Genomic DNA, 18717 nt, shown 5'->3' with positions numbered 1-18717 from the left:
CCCTAAAGGACCCCTGCTTTCTTGTGTCATCTTCCAGCTGTTAGGTTGGAGGACTAGTCCTCAGGCTAATTCTTCCCAAGCAGCATAGGGTCAGCACTCAGGGGCCCAAGGAGGAGTTTCTTAGGGAATCGGGGTTTTTTGTTTTTTATTTTTTTTCTAATATCTGGTCAGTGGCTGATGAGGTGTGACACAGCACCTTGCACCGGTCGGGTGACTAGCTTGGTCAAAAGTGCAGTTTCAAGAAAGTGGAAGGGAGTAGACTGGTGTTTGGAAAAGCCGAAGAGAACATTTTCTCAGGTTAGAAAAACACGCCACATTTGTTTCTATACTAAGCCTTTACTTTTGACATGGGAGGCTGTAGAAGAAAGCACATCTGGACGCTGATCAAAGGCCTCAGTCCCCTTGGCTTGCCTCCCGGGACACACACGTGTCTGTTCTGCACACTGGTCTAGCGGCACTTGCGCCTCATGGTGGCCTCCTCTGCATGGACTTGGGGTCGCATGACACCTCTTTGCCAACAAAAACCCACCTAGAAAACTGTCTTCCCAACACCCCCATGTCCAAAGGCTGACCATTTCCTAGACCTATGCCATTACACTCAGGACACTGAGCAGTGGCCAATGGCCTTTCATTGGCCTCCTTCACTTGCTTGACTGTAAAAGACAAAAGACTGAGGGAAGAAAAAGAAGCAGGTCACAGGCAGGGGTGGCTGGGTAAGAGAAAAGAGTAAGAGACCAAACTGGAAACACAGTTGGCAAGACAGTGCCCTCAACACCTAGGGAAAGTTGTCTTTCATCTTGGAAGGCTAGTGGGAAACTCCAAAAGCTCGACATGGAGAAGAAACTCAAAGCCACGAGGGCTAGTGCTAGGAACAGGGCCAAAGAGGGCTACCTCTAGGTTGCAAAGCCCAGCAAAGAGAAGTCCCACCGCAGCTAAGGCCTTTCTTAGGCACATATCCCCATTAGGTAGTGTTTCGATGGCTGCATGTAAGAAGCCTGCTCAGTTCAGGCCCAGGAAGAAAAGGCTCCTGCTAAGGTCACATAACTATCTGGTGATAAAGAATGGTTGGCACCTTCATGAGTAAGCTTCAAAAGAACTTTCATCACTATCTGTAGATTAATTCCATGACCGGCCGTGCAGTCACTGTGTTCGGCCTCCTCCTGGGAGACCCTAACACATTCACTGAGCCAGAACCTGGGGTGGGTTTGCGGTGTGTGACTCGAGTCCCTCTGCATAGAACCCACCAGAAGCCCATCACAAGTCCCACAAACACCAGCACCCGACACTATGCCGAGGCAGTGCGAATCAAGCAGCAGCAGCAGCAGCTGTGAAAGCCAGGAGGCCGGGACCTAGACGTGGGAAAGAGCCGGGAACATGCGGTGCAGGGTGAGCGGAAGGCTGGAGACTTGCAAACGTAAAGCTGGTCCTCAGCCCCACAGCTCCACATGGCCAAGCTTTGCTTTAACACATAGAAAGTGACGGTGAACTGTGTTCTAAATTTCTTACCAAGAAATTAAATGGGTGTGTTTTATCTGTCTTTTGAAAATTACCTGTTAGAGGTGGGACTTTTAGCTCTCCTGTGAAGTGGGGCCTAGGGCACAATGCATTCATTTATGTTAGAGACCCGGTAATTGTGATCAGTAAGACCCAACAAGCCAGGCTGCCTAACTTTTGGCATTTTGGTGTTGGTGAGCCCCTAGTGCCTAGCCCTTGTTTCTCTGGCCCTGACCCTGTATTCCCAGCCCCCATGTTTATTTAACTATGCGTCAGGAGGTGTTTCAGCAGAGCTGAAGCTCAGGCAAGGCAGCTTTTCCCTTCCTGTTCCTCGTGTTGACCAACAGAACCTCTCACTTTTTATCATAAGACGCTGGTCCGCAGAAGGGAACAGCAGAAGGGAACAAGTGGGACCTCGGTAACTTATGGAGCCCTGCTTCACTGCAGGCCCTCTGGTCTAGTTCCCAAGACCGTGACACCATGTGTGAGATGTGTGTGCCAAACACATATGAAGGGCTGCGGCCAGGACATAGCTCTGAACACAGCATCTGATGAGGTCGGGCCCATCCAGAGGGGTATGGCTAAAGATCACACATCTCAGGGCAGCAGCTTAGCTTCCAAAGGTGGAGCAGGTGCCCCTATGGCTCCCTGGTTTATCCACACTGACCTCCCCGGGCCAGTCTGTGGATGGTGGCTTGTCTCAGATGCTCTCATGATGTTGCTTATGGGGACTGTGACTATGAAGGATGTGTGCCCCAGAACGATCAGGGGCTCATGGAGCAGGACTTGTGCTCGCCCTGTGTAGTATTTCTTTACTGGGTGACCAGGTTTGCAGACCAGCTAACGAGGTCCAGAGCTCTAGTTCAGGTCTGCCAGTGAGCAAGGAGGGGCTGTGCTCCTCCTCCTTACAGCATCGTCCTGAGAACCATTGACTGGAAAGTCAGAGACTGTGTCTATCTTTGACAAATGGCTGTATTAGGAAAGGACATGTTGGCTTCTAGGAAATAAGAGTGGAGTGTTCTGGGGGGACGCAGGCAGATGCCACATGAGATGAAAGAGTCCTTTCTGAACTCTTGGGGAAATGGGTCCACTGTAGACTAACTGGACTGTCATTCCCCACACCAATGCGAGCTTCAGCCCACAGAGTTGCCTGCAGGATTTTCAGACAGTAGTGTGCTTAAATCTCTTGTTAAATATAAACCATCACACATGGATTTTATTTGTAAAAAATCCCAAACTCTCCTAAAAACAAAAATTGTTCTAAAGAATGCCCATTCCTAAAATTCCAACCTTGGTTTCTGAAATAAATACCTTTTAAAAGCCACAGCTTCTTCACCGACCAATATCCTAAACCCTATTTTCTACAAGTGAACAGTGAAAAGAATTTCATTTCTTAGCTGAATATATCTCATCTTGTTTTCCCTCATGTTTTCTTCCTTCCTTTCTAACTTTTGTTTCAAGATGTCCCCAGTAAGGGGGACAGGGAAGTGAATTAATGTTTAACCTTGTAAAACTCTGGAGACCACAGGTCTTTAAAAAGATTTTAAAGGAGACATTTTGTTACATACAATCTCTTACAGCATACATGTGTTTGGCTTGGTTAAACTGTCCCGAACCCTGAGCCAAGCCTTTTCTTGGTGAGGAGGGCTGTGCCTCCTTCCGTGGGGCTGTGTTCCTGGGAAGCCTGTTTACCGAACTTTGGCAAAGGACAAGGACAGGAAGGTACCCCATCCTGTGTGCTGGTTTCCTCTAGGAATGCAGGTGTTTGCTTCTGGGCCTGGGCAAACCCACAGCCTGGAATCAAGCTGGGTCTGCTGAGCTCTCGGCATAAAGACCCCTTTTAATTCTCCATTAGGTATTTTGGATGGAGATTGGAACGGGCATCAAAGTCCACTTCAAATTACTGCTGTGTGTCACAGCTGTAGACAGAAACCTCAAGAGAAGGTGACTCACCAGTGCCATGTCTAACATCAGATGGTAGTGAGGTCCCAGTGCTGGCCATGAGCCACCCACAACCTGTGCTATGAAACCCAGTAAGCCAGCCTGTGGCAGCTTGGCAGCCCGAGGCAGCATTCTTCTGCGTGTGCAGCTGCTGAGGATTACACTGCCTTTTGGCTCACAAGGAGACTCACCTGACCACTTCAGTCCACTGCCCTGGGACTCTTGGCTTCATCAGACAGAAAAATGTCTGAAATCACCAATCATCCTGTTCTAGGCCCTGGAGCGCCTGCATGTTGGAACAGGCTATTTCTAAGCAATGGGGTGCTTCAGGCCAGGAGCTGCTGTCTTGGCCTTACCATGGTGAGCAGGACCATCTGCTCCATGACCCCTGCTCTCAGCAGAGGTCCATGCTCATAGGGTCACATACTTCTGGGATGCTTTCCAATGCTTCTTTGCCATGGACAGTTGCATCCCTGGTATTCCCATTCCCAGAGAAAACAGAAATAGAACACAGATTCTCATCATCCATTGGAAGCAACAGGCAGCCCAGGCAGGTACACTGTGATCTCTGCACATCCTGGGGACCTTCCCTCTGAACAGGGCATGACATCAGCTCTACCCTTTGTTTATTCTGCTAAGTCTTCCAGAGAGCAGCAGCCTGAACATGTGTCTGCATGCCCACCGGACTGGGAATGCCAACCATCCACACCGGAGAACAAGCAAGGAAGGGGCTCTGTGTCTCTTTCTATGAGGTCTGAGCACAGATACTTATTCAAGATGACCCTGCGGGTGGGGCAGAGTGACAGCTATGACACGGGCTACACACAATGAGTACGTGTGAGCATGCTGGTGGTGTGTGAGCATGCTGGTGGTGTGTGAGCATGCTGGTGGACGCCCAGCACAAAACAGGACTTTTGCCATATGATGGCTTTATATACAGAATGGTCCCACTGTCACTTTAACCAGGAGGCACCAGAGAAGCAGGTGTGGGGACATCCTGGGGAGGAAAGTGAGGAAACCTGTCTCACCTGTCCTGCCTAATGCTCTTGGCTGTGTTCCTGGGCCTGTAAGGCATTCAGGATAGTCCTTGCTCGGAAGGGCTTGCATCTCCCACAACTGCTTGTCCTGGTGGAAGTTGTTTTAGAGGGCATAACTAATTTAAGTTTAAGTTAAAGACCTTTGAGGCAGGGTCTTACTATGTAGCTCTGGCTAGCCTTGAACTCACACAGATTCACCTATCTCTGCCTCTGAGTGCTAAGATTAATGGTGTGCACGGCCAACATGCTCACCACCGTGTTTTCTAAGTGTGATGCACACATAGGGCCACAGCACTTGCTTCGTCACAGTATGGGATAAAGGTGCTGATCTGTGTTGTTTGTTTCTAAGTGTATGGTTCACACAGTAGGATGCTTTTTCATTAAATGCTCAGACTGGGAGTATTTGTTCAGTAAATATTCCATTCTGAATTACTTTTAATGGCCAGATAAGAGTCTACTGTATGGATTCCCTGAATTTCTTCAGCCCACCCTGTTGTCAGACATTTAGATGAATTTCAGTTTGATCTAACGAGATGATGGAGCAGGCAGCTCGGCTGTGCATACCACTGAGTTCTAACTGAAGGTGAGTCCCTGTCAAAGTCCCTACGCGGATGGTATGAAATAACCCATCTCAGCTATCGGAAGGTAGCTGGGCCCTACATGTCCTGATTTAACCACAGAGACAAGTTCAAGGAAACACCATCAGTGGGAGTGTCAGTCTGTAATTCCCATCAACCTGGCGTGCGCAGGTAACACAGCAAGTGGCCTCCACACAGCAGTGGCAGCCATCTTGGGAAGGGGGCTGCAAGCTCAACAGGGAATGGTTTTAAAACTAAGGAAAGGGAAGCAGAGAGGCAGGACATGCCGTTGTTTTTTCCAGGACATCGGAATGATGGGCTACTAGCGAGACTTGAGTTGCTTGGCCGGCATGCCTTCACTTGCACACCCCCAGCCTCTACTTGCCTGAGGGCAGCCTGAGACCAGCCAGCTTCTCTGCCCACAGAGCTCAAATGCAGACATATGGGAAACACCCAGAGGAGCCACACCATTGCACACAAGACAAGCCGGTGCAAGACCTTATTTCTAACACCAGAAAGAGACATCAATATTTTTAATGCCTGTCACAGACGTTGGAAAGCCACATGTGCTGTGTATTAGGAACGAGTCCCTGGATTCCCCAGCAGCTTTACGTCCCTACCACTCCGTCTTGTCGCCTTGAGACAAATTTCCTTCCTCTGCTTCACTTTACCCTCTATCTAACCTCTAGGGCACCCCGAGTGGCATGACTACAGAAAAGTGCATCATGGGACTCCCTTGTATAGCCAACCCCCAAAGAGTAGCCACGGGCAGGGCTCTCGAGCGCCAGCACAGACTCTGTGACCTCAGAGCTGCATGCAGGATCGCGCTCAAGTCAAGGGCTGCTTTCACCAGTGCTCTCCAGTGTGAGCGGGAACAACGGCACAGCCTGAGGGTTAGGGTGCCTACTGTCCTTCATGTGATAGACAAACATCCACCTCCAGCTCTGCCGGGCTGGGGCTACATGCCTAACAGCGTACCTTATGAACTATCACTGTGGCTCCTTTCCCTGGGCTGTTTCTAGTAAAAAAAAAAAAAAAAAAAAACAAAAAAAAAAAACAGAAACAAAAATACAAGTCAGGACCTCAAGGAGCAGCCTGCTGGGGTTCCCATTGTAATCCTAGCCACTGGGAGGCTGAGACTGAAGATTAAGAATCTGAGGCTAGCCTGAGACAAAGGAACCTGTCTTACAAAACCAAAATAAAACCAAGTGCCACAGACACAAAAGCGAGTCGTTGCCAGGGCAGACTAGGAGGGAATGGCGGCTCATTAAGCACCTTCTAGCTGAGTGCTGGTGGCTCTCGGAGCTGCACACACCGGACTGGCTGACTCGGCACCCGTTCTTCCTGACAACTGTCCTTTTTCAAGGAGTCTTTGGAGTAGGCGCCTCTCTCTACCAGAGTCTGTCAGTCCTGCTCTGATTAGGTACATGCATGGGCTTCTCTGAAGCTGGGTGGTTTTGCCCAGTACCCCTCTAGAGGATTGTGAGAACGGGGGTGGTCATACTTAGGGTGCGTGCTTCAGTCCTCCTGTCTCCTTAGAAAGGAGACTCCTTCGTGATGCTAAGGATCAGACAGCAGGCTACAGAAGGAAGGTCTCCCCTACCTTAGTTCCACAGCAGTATGTGCTGACACTTAGGATCCCCGAGGATGTCACAGCAGAGGACACTAACCCATTAGAGTCAGCTTGGCACCTCCTAGTTAACAGGGAAGTAACTGGTGCGTTCTGACAAGGCAAGCTGGACCTCAGCAGCCTGGAGGCCGTGTATGCGGGAGTGTGAGGATCAGGTGCCCATGTGAAAGCGATTGTAGTGGCTCTCCTAAGCTTTCCCTCATAGCATTCACTCAGCCTCTGCTTCTCAGATGACAAAATCCATTATTATCAGAGGTAACTTCTGTGTTACTGTCTGTGGTCACCTCTTCCTTTTCCGATCCCCATGAGCACATGGGCAACCTGTGCTTACAGGTGAGCAGGGAACACGAGGGTATAGGATACACCCACCTGCTCCCTGCTGAGCAGCACAGGGAGTTCAGAAATAAGGATGTGTGCACTCAGAGGCAACGCTTAGTTACAGGGAGAGGTCAGCAAAGAAGGGAGAGGCGAACACATTGAGGGTCCATTCTGGGAGAAAGACCCACAAAGTCAGCGAGGCTCCACTTTTAACTTTGACACAGCTTGTCCCAAAGTAAAAAGGCTTGAAATTTCAGGAGGCTGAGAGCAGAGCATTACGTAAAAGACACTTTCTTTCAGCAACAGCCCCAAAGGACTTAGTTTCCACCTAAGTCATCTTCTCTAGAGCCACAAAGGAGCTCCTTTCCTTTCACACCTTCTTCCTATGGAAAGAAAGGCCCTAAGCTTTCTTTAGTGCTCTCCCTTCTGCACAGCAGGTCTGTTTGTGCTCTTGCTTGGAAACATTCCACCAGCTGCTGCGTCCCCAGGATGGAGCAAGAATGGTCAGTCCTGTCGGGACACAAGAGGAAAGGGACCTTCCAACAGAACACAAGCATTTCCTATCAAATATTGGCTCTAGCTTTTTGTTATTTCCCCCCATTAGATAATAATCCACACCACAGGAATGGGGATGTGCTGAGGCACTTGCCTAGGCCCCGAGTGCCCCAGCCCGCATCTGTGTGCACTATTGGAAAAAAGTAGGTGCAAAAACAATGACTGGAACTCCTGCCAGCCTGCTGTCACCTTGGTACTTCCTTTTGACAAGAGAATCCTCCATGAAGAACTTGTACCTTGTATTTCCTACACACTCTTTGTCTCTAGAGGGGCCCGCATGGTAAACACCTCTATTTTAAAAAGATTTATTTATTCAATGTATGTGAGCACACTGTAGCTGTCCTCAGACACAACAGAAGGGGGCATCAGATCTCATTACAGATGACTGTGAGCCACCATGTGGTTGCTGGAATTGAACTGGGGACCTCTGGAAGAGCAGTCAGTGCTCTTAACCACTGAGCTATCTCTCTTTTATTTACAGATTAAGATTTTCATGATCAAAATTAAGAGGAGACAGAAGGGCATCCACTCTGTCTAGCAAGGAAGTGAGACAGACTCTTCACCTACTGTCTGGTCATTAGCTCCCATTTGTTCTTCATCCCCCTCCTTCTCCTCCCCCTCCCTGTCTTCCTTCTTCCCCCCTCCCTCTCTCTGCCCCTCACCCTCTTTTGAGTTACAACCATTTTATAGAGAATACAATTTAGTGATTGTAAGTATGCTGTGGAACCATGACCATTGCCTACGAGAGGATTTATTTTCATCACCCCACAAGAGGCCTGTACAACTAATGACCCCATCTTCTTGTCCCCGATAATCTCATTGGTTCTTTTAGGCATCTGCCTGCTCAGGGCACTTCATGTGAAGGTAATCAGGCAACAGTCTGTGTCTGGTTTCTTTGGTGCCATGGAATGTTCTCACTTCCCAGTGTTTCCCCATGGATCGTCCACACTGTGTGAGCTCACGTAGCTGGATTCTGTTCTCTCCTGCAGACCCCACGGCATTAATCTATTCACTCAGCTGCAGACATCCACTTGGCTATTTCTCCTGTTGCCTACTGTGAACAGTGCTGCAGCAAGCACATGTCCACGAGCTTTAAAGTCATTGGTAATCCTGTGTGTGTGTGTGTGTGTGTGTGTGTGTGTGCGCGCGCGCGCGCGCGCGCGTGTGTGTGTGTGTGTGTGTGTGTGTTTTGTGAAGGGGACCAAACCTAGGGCCATCCTTGCACACTGCGCATGCACTCTGCCACTGAGCTGCATGCACTTAATGCTTTAAGGAACTTGGTAGACTGTTTTCACAGTGGCTGCAATATTTATATTCTGGAAGGGAAGGGAGGGTTTGAGGGCATGTGGTTGCTTCTTTATCTTCCTGATAGCACTGGTTTGTGTCTGCTGATATCACGTGGGTGTGGACTGGTTCTGACTAGCATTTTCCTCATGACCACTGATGCTGATCTTCAGGAGTGTGATGGTATTCTCTTATGTTCTTTGGACAGAAGCCTGTTCAGATCTTTTGTTCCCTTTCCTTTGTTCTTTTTATCACTGATACGGTATTTTTTAGGTCTCCTAGATACTGTTCCCTTAGAAGGTGGGGGAGTTGCAAATATTTTCTTCCATTTTCTAAGATGTCTTTTGTTTTCTTACTAGTGTCCTTTGGTATAAACCATAGTTTTACATTTTGATGTTCCATTTATATTTCTTTTGGCAGTGTGTGTGTGTGTGTGTGCGCGCACACACTCGTGCACTGTGTGTGTGTGTTAAATCATCTGCAGTGAACTAGCATTCATCTCTCTGCTTCCTCTCTGTGGTTAAAGCATAACGGACCAACTCGTATGCCTCTGCTGCCGCAGCTAAAGCAACAGCTACCCACATGCCTTCCCCAACATAATAAACTGTACTTTCAAATCATGAGCCAAAATCAACCCTTCCTCCTTTAAAAGTATAAGGGACTGTCCAGATCCAAAGCTATGTCCTCCTACATCTCTGTGTACCAAACACAGTGATTGCTGCCCTGGGTTATAAAAGCGAGCATCACCCTGGCCTCTCCATCAGCCTTAGAGAACTGGTTGCAGTCCACCAAGTGTTAAGAGACGGGATGGTGTGAAGATCAATGCTAGAGTTCAAGCACCGTGGACAGCCACCAGCGCCTCCAACTTCACACAAACGCATTGCACGTCAGCCACTGGACTCCTTTGGACTGCTTCAAAACATCTGCCAGGCTGGTAGGAAGATGGAAAGGTACAGAACGGGCAGGAAGCACGGTTAGAATTGGTACTAGAACAACCCGCAGGAACAGGCCACAGCCACAGAGAAGGGCAGCTGTACCCCAGAGCAGAAAGCAGAAAAGGTGATGTTCCCCCCCACTAAGTAAGTTTCTCCAAACAACTCTTACTTGAGAGTAAAAAGAATATCAGATGCTGACAATGCTTTCTCTGCAGAAAGGCAGCAATCCCTGAGTTCTGGGGTGAGGGCTCTGGTGGGCTCCTGAAGCTCAGGCCACACGTACACAGAAGCTAGTATGCTGTCTTGGCTCTAGCACCCAGAGTTCTCCGTGGATTCAGGATTCCCAGGTACTGAACATGCACACGGCTGCATGTTCCCAGCCTCTAGGCCTCAGTGCACAAAGGCCTTCCTGCTTGGGCAAGAGCCACTTTCTAAGTGCACTGGAGTTTGTTGGCCTGAGGAACTGTTTGCTATGTCTAAGCAGAGTTATGACAACATGACTTGAACTATGCTATTTATGTGGCCTATAGGGCTTCTTCGAAACCCTAGGTCTGTACCCGGTACTCTCTATGTTGTACTTGAGGAAGGCTATGGCCAAGCCCCTTTCCAGCAAAGTCCCTAGACACTTGTGAGAGCTGCCCGTCCAGTTCCTCATTGCTCTTGCAGATTGTGTGGCTGGCATCTTCTGACATAGGGGAAACTGAGGCTGGAGGCTGCAATGTGACCTCAGGACCCAGCTTCCCTGCCTCTTACGCAGTGACACAATGGCAAACAGGCCAGACAGAATAACAAAACAGGAAGGACCCAGCAGTCCTTCCCGTTATCCACAGTGTGCTGCTAACATTTTCCATTCCCAACTTCCAATCAGGGCTCTGCCCTTGCAACTCCATTTAGCCTTAGTTTTTTTTTCTCCTGATGATCCTAGAGCTGGTTGTACATTTTGCCTCCATGGCTCTCTCTGTCAAGACAGAGCCTACTCTGCAGTGCAGCGGGAAACAGTACTTACTACCAATGTCTTCCATCTCTGCGGGTGGGCACTGGGTGCCTAACAAACATCCCTCCATCCTGGCCATAGAGAAGATGCATGATCACCCAGCCCATGCCTTCGGTGACTTGTTCACAGAAGCAGGGTTGCTGCATGCTAACCGGCCTGTGCTTTAGGCTTTCTAGTCATGTGCAGCAGGAGATCCTCCGGGCAGCATCTCTAAAAGCAATATTCTCAAATGTGCATCAGCCTCTGCATCACGGGCACGAACCCCCTGCTGTCATCCGCTCGGTGGTCAGTGGGTCTAAGAGGCAGCTGGGTGGGGGAGGTGCTTTCAAAGGGGGAGAACCCTACACTTCGGGCCTGCAGTTAGGAATAATCCACCATGTGGAAGAGGAAAGAACTACAGCCAGGGTGTGGGCAGGACAGACGATGAGATGGACAGGTGGGCTTCACAGACAGGGCGTATCCACAGGACAGAGGCTGGCCCCAGACGACAGAAGCACCGTTAAAGGGCAGGGACCAGGAACCAAAAGTTACCTTCTGTTTTCAAAGTACATGGCTATGTCCTTGTCATTCAGGCTTTCTCTGTCTTGTTTAAACTTAGAACACCGGGCAAACTTTTCCATCTCAAGTTAGTTCTCAAGTGAGTCACAACCTATACTGTGCAACTCCCTATTCTATTTAAAATGAGACGTGAAGGAGCTCCAACTGCCCCGGCAAGCATCTGCCTCTCGTCCCGCCTGGTCTGGGCCCCCATGAAGAGCACAGGGGCAGTTCGCTTGGCCAAAAGTGCCTGGGTGTGAACATCTGTGGGACTGGAACGAAGACAGCACAAGCTAGTCCCAGAGGGGCCTCGCCCACTGCCGCCCAGACTCACGCTCTCACACAGACACGCAGGGAATGAAGGCGGAAGGGCCGAGCCTCACCTGGGACCAGCAGCTGGGCTTTGTGGACGCTCAGGAAGAATTGAACTCTGGGCCACGATCGTAGACCTTGAGTCACAGGCAGAACATCAGTGACTTATACAAGCCCTCACTAGCCCTGAAGAATAGGGCACACCTGTACAAACATGTACATGCACACACGAGTGAACAGCTGTTGATAGGGGAAAGTGATTTTCTTTTTTTTTTTTGTTGGTTGAGTTTGATCAGATAGTTACAATTTGCCCCTTAAAAACAAACAAACACAAACAAAAACAAACAGCCAAAACCCAGCCCTCCACCCCAAAAAAGACCCAGAAAACAAAACAAAACAACAACAAACCGACCAATGGCCAGTGAGTGAGTGAGTCTGGTCATTCTTGGAGACATGGACGTGTGGGAGTCATGGTGGCTAAGCCTTCTGGGGAAAGGGAATTATTCCTTATAGCTGTATTGGTTTCATAACATTTCCCCAAACAGCAGAGTCAATTCTGAGTCACTGGGTAGACAGGGCCCGTTTGCTCAGTGAGACTTTGGCTTTGCAAACATGGCGCCTTTTACCCAAATCCGTGTCCATGGCCGTCTGATGACATGCCACTGCCGCTGAGCTCCCATCTCTAGCTGCTCCTGCTGGGCGCTCACTTGGTCCTCTTGCCATGTGGGAATGGTTGAAGGGCAAGAACATGGGTTCCTCTACAGAAAGTAAGAGCTCTCCAGAGTGTCCTGTCCTTTGGGGGACTGAAATTCCACAAGGAAGGGGTGTGAGGCATCTCTAGGAGAGCCCCAGAGAGCTGCAGCTGCACCCCTCCCCCACACAGACCTTACGTGCCCAGCCCAACCTTACGGTCGTCTCTACCAAGCCGATTTGTTAAGACACCTTGTGTAGCCCCAGGCCTCTCCAGAGATTGCCAAATGATGAGTCAGTGCGTGGCCTGTGGATCTCACAAGGACTGGGAGGGTGGAGCCTTTCAGAGATTGCAGTAGTGCTGGGAAACCTATGGGTTTCCTCCCACATGACCTGACCCTCGGTGGTCAGTAGAGCTTAGGGGGAGACAGATGGAGTCACCTCACAGGTGAGGAGAGGGAGACGGAGTGAGGACAAGAGGATCGAGTAGCTTCCAGTCAGCTTCAGTCTCCTCAAATGTTCCTGCTCCTTTCCTTGTCACCTGTCCCCTTCGGGGCTATGCCAGAGGGCCACTGCTCACTATTCCCAGAAAGGAGGGCCGACGTGGAAGCAGCCTCCTGTGAAGCAAAGGTGGTATGTATGCCAGGGGCGGGGAATGAAGATTAGCCACATGATGAGGAAGAGCTAGTCACAAGGCACCGGGGAACTCGCTGTTCCTTCTCAATCCTTCAAGACCACGTACAGAGCATAGCCAGCCCCAGGTGGTCTGGCCCACAACACTCTTGAAGGAAGGGCCTAAGGCAGCCATGACCTTAGGAGCACTCTGGGGCCCACCAGGGGGAGGTCAGGAGTGCAGACAAGCTACCAATGTGCACTAACAAAACAAGTTTTTTGTTTTTGTTTTTTTTTTTTTTTAAAAAAACTCTGCTAACTAATGCCTGACCGAAAAGAGTTATTCGGCCAAAATATCCCCGAGAGAAAGGGAGAGACCCTTGTTTCATGCTCACATCCCCAGCAGAGAGGGCTCTTCAAATGCCTGGAATCTTACAGGTTTAGTCTACGTGACAGGAAGTAGCTGAGGGTTGGTCTTTACAGGTAGGAGGGGAAGGCAGTCAGCCCAGAGGCTCAGTCCTCAGCAGGATTCGCACAGGGCCCACCAGAGCTGACACTTCCCAACTCATACTGTCCAATGACCAAACTCCCCTCCTGTTCCCTCCTGCCAGAAGGCCTGAGGACCCCTGTTTTCACAGCTGAGGAAAGTCCAGGGAAATGTCCCTCCACACAACAATCTAGCTCCAAGCGCTGAGGGGGCTGAACACAGCTTCCATGGGGGTTGGCCGTTCCCAGGCCTTCTCAGTGCCCAGAACCACCTGCCTCTGCCCCTGTGTTCCTGTCCACTGTCTGATCAGCACCTTACCCTCCAGCTGGTTCTCAGTGCCTCCTCCCTTGTTCGTTGACAATTTAGTCTCAGCCCACAGATGCAGGGAGGGGTGGGCACCTGAATCGTGGAATCACGATTTGGAAGTGGGTGGACTCTCATGTGCAAAAGAAAACAAACAAAAAATGTTCTGGAAAAAAAAAAGTCTTTGCTCATTAAAGCCCAAGGAGTCAATCTTTTTCTGTCACCACCTGAACTCTGCGGTTCCTTCCGATGATAGCTGAGAATGTGCAGTAAAATCACTTTGTATGTTAGGCGGTGGTTTTGGCTAATGTGTTTTGAAAACGATTATAAACTAGCTTTCGTTGGTAATAAAGGAAGCTAATTCAACACTTTTGTGTCTGTAGCTGATTACCTAGAGGTCATCGGGGAAGTGAGGTGGGCTTTCACCTGAGTTCCCACGAGGCACATTCACTGCTCGTATCAGACTTCTGAACGATTGAAAAACCATGGCCTATTATTTGGCTCAGTGTTTCCGGAGGCTTTTTGAATTATTTCCATTTTGTCTTTCAGTTCTGGGCACAGGGCTGTTCATCTGACTGAAGCTGCCTATGTTTTTAAAGAGCTGTAAGCTACAGCCCAGCATCAGAAATCACTTCCCAGCCTTCCTCCTGGTTTCCTCAGCTCACAGTGGGGAGCCGGCTTGGACCTCATGTAGGGCCCGTTGGCAGGCAGTCTGTTCTCCACTGTGGGATACCTATGAAACCTGGTAGAAGCATCCTCAAAATGGAGACTGTGAGTGGAAGCCTGCGTCCTCTGAATTAGGCTTGAAGGGAAATTAAAGACGGGAGGAAGAGTCGCTCACAGTGAGAGATGGTGAGGAACAAGACAAGAGTCAGGTCATTTCAAATAAGCAGCAAGTGAGCACAGGTCAGGAAATGCCACTGGGGTAGAGCAGGAATATGTCTATTTTTCCAGCTGCTGTAAAGCTGCGCATCAGTCCCCCCCACTGCCTGGTGCCGGACAGTTCCCAGGGCCGGGGAGATTTCCTGAGGGCTCAGGCCAGTGAGGAAGGGAAGCCTGTCTGATAGAATGCACACAAACCCAAGCTCAGTGCAACCCGCAGCCATCCCTTTCTCCAAAGCTTTGTCTTCTGTCATCTGTCACGGGAGACCGCCATCTATGCCTGCAGAGCATTCCTTTGTTCCCAGGGCTCACTGCCTTCCAGACCACAATCAGCTAAATTCAGCAAAACCAGGCACAAAGATCCCTCTGTCCCAAAGTGGTCGGAACAGTTTCTATAAAATTTTAATTAGTAAAGAAGGAGAAATAAAATAAGCGAAACCTGAAGTCTTTGAGCCGGAGAGTCAATGTGGACACCCACCCTGGGCACAGAGCCCGGCACCCAGGGCAAAACTGTGGACTTTGTTTATAAGTATGTTAGTGGTCAAGCGGATTCCTTTTCCTTAGCCTTTTCTGTTTTCCAGACAAAATGAGCTGATGCCTCCTGACGTGGACAAGGCATGCCAGGCTTTTAACCAGAGGGGGGGCACTCACAAGTACCCCACCAGGTCAGGAGCAGGATGGAAGAGTCTCTCCTTATTCTTCTAGCCTTAGCAACTAAGCAGGGAGAGGAAACAAACTGGGTGCAGGTGAGCAGTAAATCCCTCTCTGGGAGTGAGACCGCTCTGTTCTTCTGTGACTGATTATCACCGAGCTTACCTAAGTGCACAGGGCCACACAAATGCTCACGATTACGACAGCTAAGGCCGCACACAGACCGAATGCCTGCCAACCAGAAAAGAGCAAACAAAGCAGGTAATACTCCACCCACAGTGATCCCACCCGGTCACCAGGAGCAGTTTGGCACGGGTCCATGCTGCAACACGGACAGACCTTGGAAATGACATGCCGAGTGGAGGAAGACCATTTATACAAAATGTCCAGAATGGGGAAACCTATCCACTCTGGAGGTAGATTAGTGCCTTTCAGGGGCAGGGGAAGTGTTAGGGTGACTGCTGATGGGGACAGTCTTTTTGCGTGGGTGACGAAAATGTTCTAGATTCTACTGTGGCAATGATGCGTCGCTCTGCGAAGGGACTGACAACCGACCAACGGGATACTCTAGGCAGGCCAGTGATATGGCGTATGAACCATGTCTCCACACAGCTTTGGCATGGTGTGTTCTGACGTGTTGCAGCACCAGATGCCTTTGAGAATCCAACCTTCAACAAACTGAAACCACAAAGCATCAGCTACACCCTCCTACCTGTGAGCGTAAGTTGCACATAAGCCCCTTATCCTAGGATAGTCTGTCTTCCATCTTTAAGCAGGTCCAGGTCTGTTATCTCAAAGATAAGGGAGTTACACCCACGGCTGTGAGCAGGCCTGAGGCCCACCACTGCTCAGGGTCTGGCTACCCTCGATGTGAATTCTGGTCAAACGGAGTATGGCTGTACCTCCCTGCTGAGGCCTCTTTATCCCTTCAATTCTTGATTGCTCCTATTTTGGTTACAATGGCCTTTTAGCAGTTTGACACTGCTGGGCCCAGATGCACACAGTGAGGCGCACTCATGAGGGTTAACCCTGGGCCCTTGCCTGCCTGTTTAGTCAGAGCACATGATTATGAGAAAGAAAAAGAGCTGCTAGGCACCGTGTTCAATGGTAAGGAGCTTGCTTCTCTGTGGCTCTCAGGAGTCTGCTAATGCTGCTTCACAAACAGGATCAATTGCATCTTTGTCGGATACCGATACATAAAATCATCGATTTTGTACAAAGCAGAAATAAGCTACAAGCTATTAAGGCAACGTGGAAGGACCTGGTCTTCAAAATATATACTCAAGATGGAAGAGATCAGTTCTTCCCTTGTTCCGGAATTCATTTTAGTGAAGTCCTGGCATCTTGGGGATCTCCACAGCGGGGAGATGAGCCACTCTAAGAATGGTGTCCTATCTCACCCTGAGGCATGTTTTCCGAGCCATTCTCTCAACTTGTCTAGCTGGAACTGGTAGCAAGGGGCTCCACATGGAAGCCAGATACACACCAAGAAGACAGGTCAGTCCAGCCCCAAGCACAGATATATGTGTACAAAGTTCACATCGGCCTTCAGCTTCCTGCTCCAGGTGTGATGTTCCTACACACATTCTTTCTAACACATTATTAGAAGTTTGTGAGTTTGCAGCTCACACCATGAGTGTGTGATACTGTTCAGTGTCTAGAGTCATAACCTGGGCACACTCTACTTAAACACTTTGTTGCACCCGACTAAAGAGAATGGGGTGAGGGCTGTGTGGGCACAAAGGTGTGCTTTTGCTCTTTCATAAAGATTCGCCCTCAACAGCCAATTGGATCCTCAGAAAGTAACCAATTTCAGTGCATTGTGAAGTGATTAAAATCCATTTTAACGAAAACACACACTAGCTTCTATTGGCTTTCTTACCTAAACTTGGAGTCAAAAGTACTGGAGTGTCATAGCACCCTGAGGTGAAGTTATTCCAAGTATATAATCCCAGGGTACATACAATGAGACGTGTGTGCACACACTAATCTCACACACCCTCACACGTACTCACTTGCCTTCACTATGGACTATGACCGGGATGGGTAAGCCATAAAAACTCTTTTACCACCAAGTTGCTTTTGGTCATGGTCTTTATCACAGCAGCAGAAATCAAACCAAGGCGTTGGTGTTAGACACAATTTAAGACATCAAAGTGGGGGCTGAAGAGATGGCTCAGTGGTTACGAGCACTGGCTGCTCTTCCAGAGGTCCTGAGTTCAATTCCCAGCAACCACACGGTGGCTCACAACCATCTGTAATGAGATCGGATGCCCTCTTCTGGTGTGTCTGAACAGCTACAATGTGCTCACGTACATAAAATAATAAATCTTCAAAAAAAAAAAAAAAAACAAAAAAACATCAAAGTGTTTTCTATACAGAATTCCTCTAGTGTTTCTGAGGCCAGTGGACCTCTCCCCAAAGATATGCCATGGGTCACTGCAAGCGGTGTGTGGCCCCTTGGGCCTACATCCCGTGTCTTCTCTAGTAAGGTGAGCAGAATACACCATCAGACCCTCTCCTGTGAGGACCAGTCTGGGAGGCGAGAGGCTTCAGTGGCTTTTAAACTTCTGTTTCAAAAGGAGTGGAACGCATGCTTTCTGTGTCAGAAAAAAATATGCGAATGCTAGATGTTGTAGGCTGAAATCCACAGGCAGCGAGCAAGTGGGAACAAGACATACAAATTCCCCGAGAGCAGCCCCAAGTCAGCCCTCTGCCTGAGTGGGTCGGTGGGTCACCGGCCAGTTCTGGAGTTACAGGAGAACAGCAGAGGTTACCTCAGCTTGTGGAAAGACCAGGCACGCCTGTACCCAGCTTCTCAGTGCGTGGAACATGGCTTCCCGTCCCTGCACACCTACTGTGTGAGCATAGGCTTCTCCCTGTGCAAAGACTTCAGTCAATCCCCCGAGACCTGTAGCTAACAAATGGGGAAACGGAGGCACAAGGGAGCTGAGACAACCGTTTCAGACCTCGAAGCTACTGAGTTATGAGTAGGAGTTCCAGTCGGTCGCCAGACTTTGTGTCTGCTGGGACCTCGGTGGCCCTGAGGGTGTCAGTCTGGAAAGCTGGAGTTTGGGTGCTGTTCTCAGACAATGAGCTTAACCAAAAGCATGCAACAGAAGGTTCCTCCCCATCCCTTTCTAGTCTCCGATGCAGTTTAATTAGATACAGAACTCTGTGGCACTGTGGAGGGCAAGGGAAACTCCCATGTGTCCCAGCCCTGCTGTCTGCCACCTAAGGGTCTGTACTGTGTCAAGTACGCCAGTTTGCATACTATACCCCATGGATGTCTGGGGAGTGGGGATCTGGATTCCAGATTCTGCATTTCTTCCAACCACGACTTTCCCCATTCCTCTCATAACTGAGAGGTCAACTGGAAGCAGATTTCTGAGAGCTAGGTACCTAATGCCAACCTGCCTCCCCAGATAACTCCCCCAGCCCATTCCCAACATGCCTTTCCCATGTACAGAAAGCACC

The 18717-nt window shown here is 49.5% G+C and overlaps 1 protein-coding gene across 1 annotated transcript in view; it reads right to left on the bottom strand.

The window, feature by feature from the left end:
* Positions 1-18717, bottom strand: part of PARD6G (par-6 family cell polarity regulator gamma) — a gene marked incomplete at both ends in the record, with an annotated part of 65042 nt that overhangs the window by 1278 nt on the left and 45047 nt on the right. The window lies entirely within an intron of this gene.

The sequence above is a fragment of the Micromys minutus genome (assembly GCF_963924665.1).
Source record: "Micromys minutus genome assembly, chromosome: 8".
Classification (NCBI taxonomy): Eukaryota; Metazoa; Chordata; class Mammalia; order Rodentia; family Muridae; genus Micromys; species Micromys minutus.
Note: the sequence above shows the minus strand (reverse complement) of the source record. Positions and strands in the feature narration are given on the sequence as shown.